The following is a 6,632-nucleotide window of genomic DNA, read 5'->3' on the forward strand; positions in this document are numbered from 1 at the left end:
CCCCAGCCCCCTCTCCGCGCCCCGCCCGCCCGCCGGGGCTGCGCGGTCCTGCTGGGGACGGGTCGGCTGCCGTCGCCGCCCCAACCCGACTGGGGCGGGAGGAACCCGGTAAAGGCTCGCGCCATTCCCGCCTCCCGTGCGGCGTGTCCGCGTCTCCACGGAGTTTGGCCCACCCGGGCTCCGGACCCGCCGAGACGCTGGCTGCAGCCGCGAGGGCGCATCCCCGAGGGGTCTGGCCGGGGGCAGAGAGGAGGCTGTGCCAGGCGCATGTGCGGGAGGAAGGGTCCCAGGACTCCCCGAAGCCCCCCAGGCCCACGGGGCTCACCTGGCCGCACGTTGGACTCGCCCGGGGAGCGCCGGACACCCTGGCCAAGTAACTCAGTCCCGGGGGGACCCAGGCGTCAAGAACGTGTAGCCCCCACCCCTGAGTGAGTCCATGCGGCCGCGATGAAAAACCGCAAACCTGGAAAGTAAGAATGACCCAGAACTGCAAATAAGTCCTCCGGGGGAAGGGGACGCCTCTGCACTGTTAGTGGCAGTGTAAACCAGCACAGCCTCTGGGAAAACTGTGGCGGTTCCTATCGCAATACTATAAGAAAAGGATTGACGGTAGCGGGAAACTGCGGGGGGTTGGGGGACCCGGAGGTGGGATTGACAGTCGTGGGAATCTGCCTGGGGAAGGAGGGACACACCTCATCAACCAGGGTACCTGCACAATGAATATTTGTATACCTAACCCTGAATTGTACCCCACAATTTTAAAATAAAAAATTTAAAGGTGAAAAAAATTTTAAAAATCTAAAAATCGACCTCCCATAAGACCCTGCAGTCAGGCCCGGCTCGGTGGCTCAGCCTCTAAGCTCAGCAATTTGGAAGGCCGAGTAGAGTGGATTGCCTCAGCCCGGCAGTTGGAGACCAGGCCAGGCAACTTGGCGAGACCTCGTCTCAACTGTAAGTAAAAAACTAACCCGACATGGTAAGGTGTGCCTGTAGTTCTGGCTACTTGGAAGGCTGAGGCGGAAGGATTGTTGGAGCCAAGCAAGTTGATGCAGGGGTGGCTGTGAGTGTGCCATGGCACTCCAGCCTGGGCGACAGAGTGAGACTCCAACTCAAAAAAAAAATAACAACAAAAAAATCCCTGCAATCCCCTTTCGGGGAATATACCCGCAGGAACTCAAATCACTATGAAAAAGATACTGAGCTGGCGTGCTGCTGAGGCGGGAAGATGGCTTTGCGTGCCTGGAGACCCGAGCAGGACGGATCCCCACCCCCCAGCTGTTTTACGAACAGAAGGAAGCCCGGAAATACGTTTGCAACTCACGGATGATAGACATCCAGACCAAGATGGCAGGACGAGCATTGGAGCTCCTTTCTCTTGCCTGAGAATCAGCCCTGTTACCTGCTGGATATTGGCTGTGGTACTGGACTAAGTGGAGATTACTTTTCAGATGAGGGACACTATTGGGTGGGTATCGATATCAGCCCTGCCATGCTGGATGCAGCCTTGGACTGAGAAGCAGTAGGAGACCTGCTTCTGGGGGACATGGGCGAAGGCATCCCCTTCAAACCAGGCACCTTTGATGGTTGTATCAGCATTTCTGCAGTGCAGTGGCTCTGTAATGCTCACAAGAAGTCCGACATCCCTGCCAAGCGCCTGTACTGCTTTTTTTCTTCCCTTTACTCTGTTCTCGCCCAAGGATCCCGAGCTGTCCTGCAGCTGTACCCTGAGAACTCAGAACAGTTGGAGCTGATCACAACCCAAGCCACAAAGGCAGGCTTCACTGGTGGCATGGTGGTGGACTACCCCAACAGTGCCAAAGCAAAGAAGTTCCACCTCTGCTTGTTTTCTGGGCCCTCAGCCTTTATCCCAAAGGGACCGAGTGAAAGTGAGGATGGAGAGGAGGCCATGGAGTCTGTGTTCACTAATGAGAGGGTCCCGTCCAGGATGACGAGGCGGGCACTAGTGAGGAGGAGCTGAGCGTGGGTGCTGGAGAAGAAGGAACAGCGCAGGCGGCAGGGCAAGGACGGCAGACCTGACACTCAGTGCACTGGCCGCAAGCGCAAGCCCCGCTTCTGAGCAGTTGCCGTGTCCAGTGGGGTGTGGCCACATAGTCATGAGCTGCGCCATCCACACAGGCACTTGCCTCTGGAAAGTTTTCTATACCGAAGTGCTTACTTCGTTAGTTGACCAAGTAGTATTTAGAAAAGTTCTAAAAGTATTTTCTTCACTAAAAAGTTCTCTCAGAATGTTATATTTTGTTTAAAAGCAATAAATCCCTTTTTGTGGAAAAAAAATTAAAAAAAAAAGAAAGAAAAAGATAACCGCACATGCATGTTTATTGCAACACTATTCACGGTAGAAAAAACGCAGAACCAACCGTGCTGCCCATTGTGGACTGGATAAAAAAACGTGGTGCAATATTACACAGCCATAAAGAAGGACAAAATTAACTTTGCAGCAACTTGGATGGATTTGGAGTCTATAACACTCAGTGATCTATCACAAAAACAAAGAACTGAGTACCACATGTTCTCACTCACAAGCAAACCCTGAACAATTATCATAATAATACAAGAAAGGGATTAGGAATAGTGGGAAACTGCGGGGGGTGGAGGACACATGTCATCAATAAGGGAACCTGATGGCAAACCAGGTGAGGTGGGGACTAAAGGGAGGCCCAAACGTTACCTGTACAACAACCATGTGTATACCTAACCCTGAGTTGTATCCCACATTTTTAAAATAAAAAAATTTTTTTAAAGTTCTGTATTGCTGTATTCTCCAGCAATGTAAAAAGGAATTTAGAGAAAGCTCCCTGTGCAGATTAAGTAGATGATTCTAAAGCACTTTAGAAAAATGCCTAGCTCACAAATGCCAGTAAACCTTACTATTTTAAAATTAGATTTGTTGTCATTAAACCTGGGCCCATTTGGGACAGCTCATATCTGCCCTTCCCCCAAACCACAAACCTAACTCCCAAAGCATTTTTTTGTTTGTTGGTTGGTTGGTTTTTGAGTTAGAATCTCACTCTGTTGCCCAGGCTGGAGTGCAATGGCACGCTCACGGCCACGGCAGCCTCAACCTGCTGGGCTCAAGGGATCCTTCTGCATCAGCCTTCCAAGTAGCTGGAACTACAGTTGTGGGCCATCGTGCCTGGCTAATTTTTTGTTTCGCCAAGTTGCCCAGGCTGGTCACGAATCCCAAAGCATTTTTTAAAAACGGCGGCACTGATGAAGGCTTCCTGAGGGATCTGAGGGGTGTGCTGCATCATTGGAAAGGCACGAAGGGAAAGTGTGCTGCGGTGCTGGGACTTGCGCCAGGAGGTAACTCCTTTTCCAAAGAGTGTAAAAGGGAAAGATTTTCATTTGGGTATCTTCAAGCCAAATTTTCTTGCACTCCGACACACAGGTGAACATTGGTGTCGCACAGCAGTGCAGTGGCTCACGAGTGTAGTCCCAGTGACTTGGAGGCTGAGGCTGAGGCAGGAGGGTCACTTGAGCCCAGGAGTTCCAGACCAGCCTGGGCAACATGGCAAGACCTCGTCTCTTAAAAAAAAGAAAGAAAAAAACCACACACACACAGTTTCACAAAGTCTACAAATATGATCACTGCTCTTCCCCCTCCCCAAAAGGAAATCAGCTCAGTCTTATATTTCTCAGTTTAACAGATTTGAAAGCTAAGACTAGAATCCCTGCCTGCCATTTTCAAAAGCTTACGTACTTAAGTGATCCAAACATTCCTGAGGGATGGCCTGGAGGCTCCGCTGTCCACCACGTCATTGTGTCTCATGGCCACGGGGTGGCGCTGTGGACAACCTCTTCCAGCTTGTCGGGGGACAACCTCTCTTCCAGCTTGTTTGTGAGGACGCTGACCCCACAGTGGTCACCGGGGATCTCCCATGGAGGTGCCTGCCAAAGGCCTGTCTCCAGGAGGTCCAAGTGCACGGCTCTTAGAGCCTAACGCTTTCACACCCACACTTGGCATTCTTGCCCGCAGCTGGGCCGCAGTGAGTCTGATCTCTATGTCCCCTCCCACCCCCAACCCCTGCCCTTTCCAAGCCTGGGCATTCACACTAACAATGGTTGGTAGATTGTCATTGTGCACTTTCAAGACACAAATGGCCCTGGTGCTTGCCTTTGCCAGAATAGGGTAACCCACCCTTCTGAGTGTGGCTGCCTTGACAGTGGAGGCCAGACATCTTCAGTTAGCGTTATTTTGGATGTAAGTAATATAAAACTTGAGTCAAATTGTCTTCTTTGAAGTCAGAGTCTCACTCTGTCGCCCAGGCTGGAGTGCAGTGGCACGCTCATAGCCACCCCAGCATTGACCTGCTGGGCTCTGACAATCCTTCCACCTCAGCCTTCCATGTAGTTGGAACCACAGGTGCACGCTACCACACCTGGCTAATTTTTTTTACATATTGTAGAGACAAGGTCTCACCAAGTTGCTGGAGCTGGTCTCAAACCCCTGGGTTCAGGCAATCCTCTTGCCTCGGCCTCCCAAAGTGCTGGGATTACAGTCTTGAGCTACCATGCCCAGCCTCTAATCGTCTTCTTAAACAATATGGAAGTTGATTATCTCACATGACAGAAAGCCCAGAGGCAGGGATGACTTGGGAATGACTTCATTCAGTGGTTTGACAAGTTACCAAGGACCCACTTACTACGAGTCTCTTTGCTCTGCTATAAACATGGTAGGCTCAAATTCATATTACCGTGGGTTTCCAGCTGTCTTCCAGGTTCAGCCAGGACCACATACTTTCTTTTCCATCCAAGATCTTTTCTTTTGGTTTTTTGAGCCACTCAGCTCACATGGGCATGCCCTTTGCCTCCTGGCCAGTAGCTGCCCAGGAAGTGTGCAGACAGCTCAGGTCTGGTTTCCAGAAGGGAAGCAAAGTGTCTGCGATGGGACTTGGCGATGGAATTGGTATTTCATGAGTCACATGAGTTGCAAGGTAGGGGCATGACTGTAGATGGTCACACTGGCCCGCACAATCTTCAAAGCACAAGAAGGCAGATCACACTCTGGTCCTGATAATAGTCACCCATCACCTCCTGGACTTTGTATGAGGTGGGTGGAGGGAGGAGGCCTCACAGCATGTGCCCCAAAGAAATCTCCTTCTCATGAACCGTGGAAGCTTTCCCAGCACCTTTCTCTGCTAGAGAAGGAGAACACCTTGCACACACATTGGGTCTTTAGCCCAGAACCCCGCGATGTTGGCCTCAAGGGCTTTCCATGGGCCTTGACCATCCACCAGAATCTTAAGAGTCCTAAACATTCATTTAATACTCTTCATTTACAAAAATTTGTTAAGCATCTGTTGTGTGCCAGGGATCAAACTAGATGCTGATTTTACATTGGTGAGTAGACCTGTGTGGGGCCACCCTTGCAGAGCTTACAGTCTAGTTGAGGAGAGAACGTGAGACAAATACAAGTGAACCTACACTTAGGGTGACTGCAATGGAGGCAGAGCACTGGAGGGATACAGGAGACCTCCCTGAGGAAGTGAAGCCAAGAGCCCAAGGATGTCCTCATTTCCGCTTTCTGCGTTCCTCTGTACTTTGACTTCCAGTATAAATTATAGCCTTCCTTCATTAAAATATCATGCTTTACTTTCTCAGCCTCTGAACTGATTCTCAAATTTTCTCCTGGGTATAAAACTATCCTATTGGCTGGGCTCGGTGACTCAGGCTGTAATTCCAGCACTTTGGAAGGCCGAGACGAGAGGATTGCCTGAGCCTGTGGGTTCGAGACCCACCCGGGCAACTTGGCAAGACTTTATCTCTACAATAAATTAAAAATTAGCTGGCTGTGGTAGTGTGCGCCTATGGTTCCGGTTACTTGGAAGGCTGAGGCAGAAGGATCGCCAGAGCCAAGCAGGTTGAGGCTGTGGTAGCCAGAAGCGTGCCACTGCTCTCCATTCTGGGCAACAGAGTGAGACTCCAACTCAAAAAATAAAATAAAATAAAACTATCCGATCTCTCCCCGGGAAAAAAAAAAGTATACCCAATATAAATGGTATTCCATGATGAATTCTTGAAGATTCTTCAACTTCCTAGTTGACTTAGAATTCTTATTACACGAATGCACTGGTTTCTGCCTCCTCCACAAGAATCTGCACTTCTGGAGGTGGGAACCATATCTTATTCAATGTGATCCAGCACCTAGTGGAGTCCCTTGGCACATGGTAGGTGCTCAACACAGCTTTGAACTGCACTGTTGAATCAGAGTCAGATTTACACAGGTGGCATTCACCTTCAGTAGCCATTTTCCAACATGAAGGGCAATACACAAACAGGCAAATATATCAAGGACAAATACTCAAGAATCTATAGGAAATAACAATAGGTATTCATTGAGCACTAAACATAGGTCAGGCTCCGTGCTCAGCACTTTTATTTTCTAACTTTTGAATCTTCATAACTTTAATATAAGTATTGTTATTATCTCTATTTTACAAGTGAGCAAATTAGGAAATATAAGCAAAAGAAAAAAACATATTAAACAAATGACTTGCTGAGATCACATGCTAGCATGTAGTAGAGCCAGTTCTGAACCAGGCATTCAGGCTCCAAAGACTGGGTCAGAACCACTGGTTAGAGACTGTGTCATCAACCACAAGGCCATATCA

The sequence above is a fragment of the Carlito syrichta genome, unplaced genomic scaffold (assembly GCF_000164805.1).
Source record: "Carlito syrichta isolate Samal-C Ts95f unplaced genomic scaffold, Tarsius_syrichta-2.0.1 Scaffold315852, whole genome shotgun sequence".
Taxonomy (NCBI): Eukaryota; Metazoa; Chordata; class Mammalia; order Primates; family Tarsiidae; genus Carlito; species Carlito syrichta.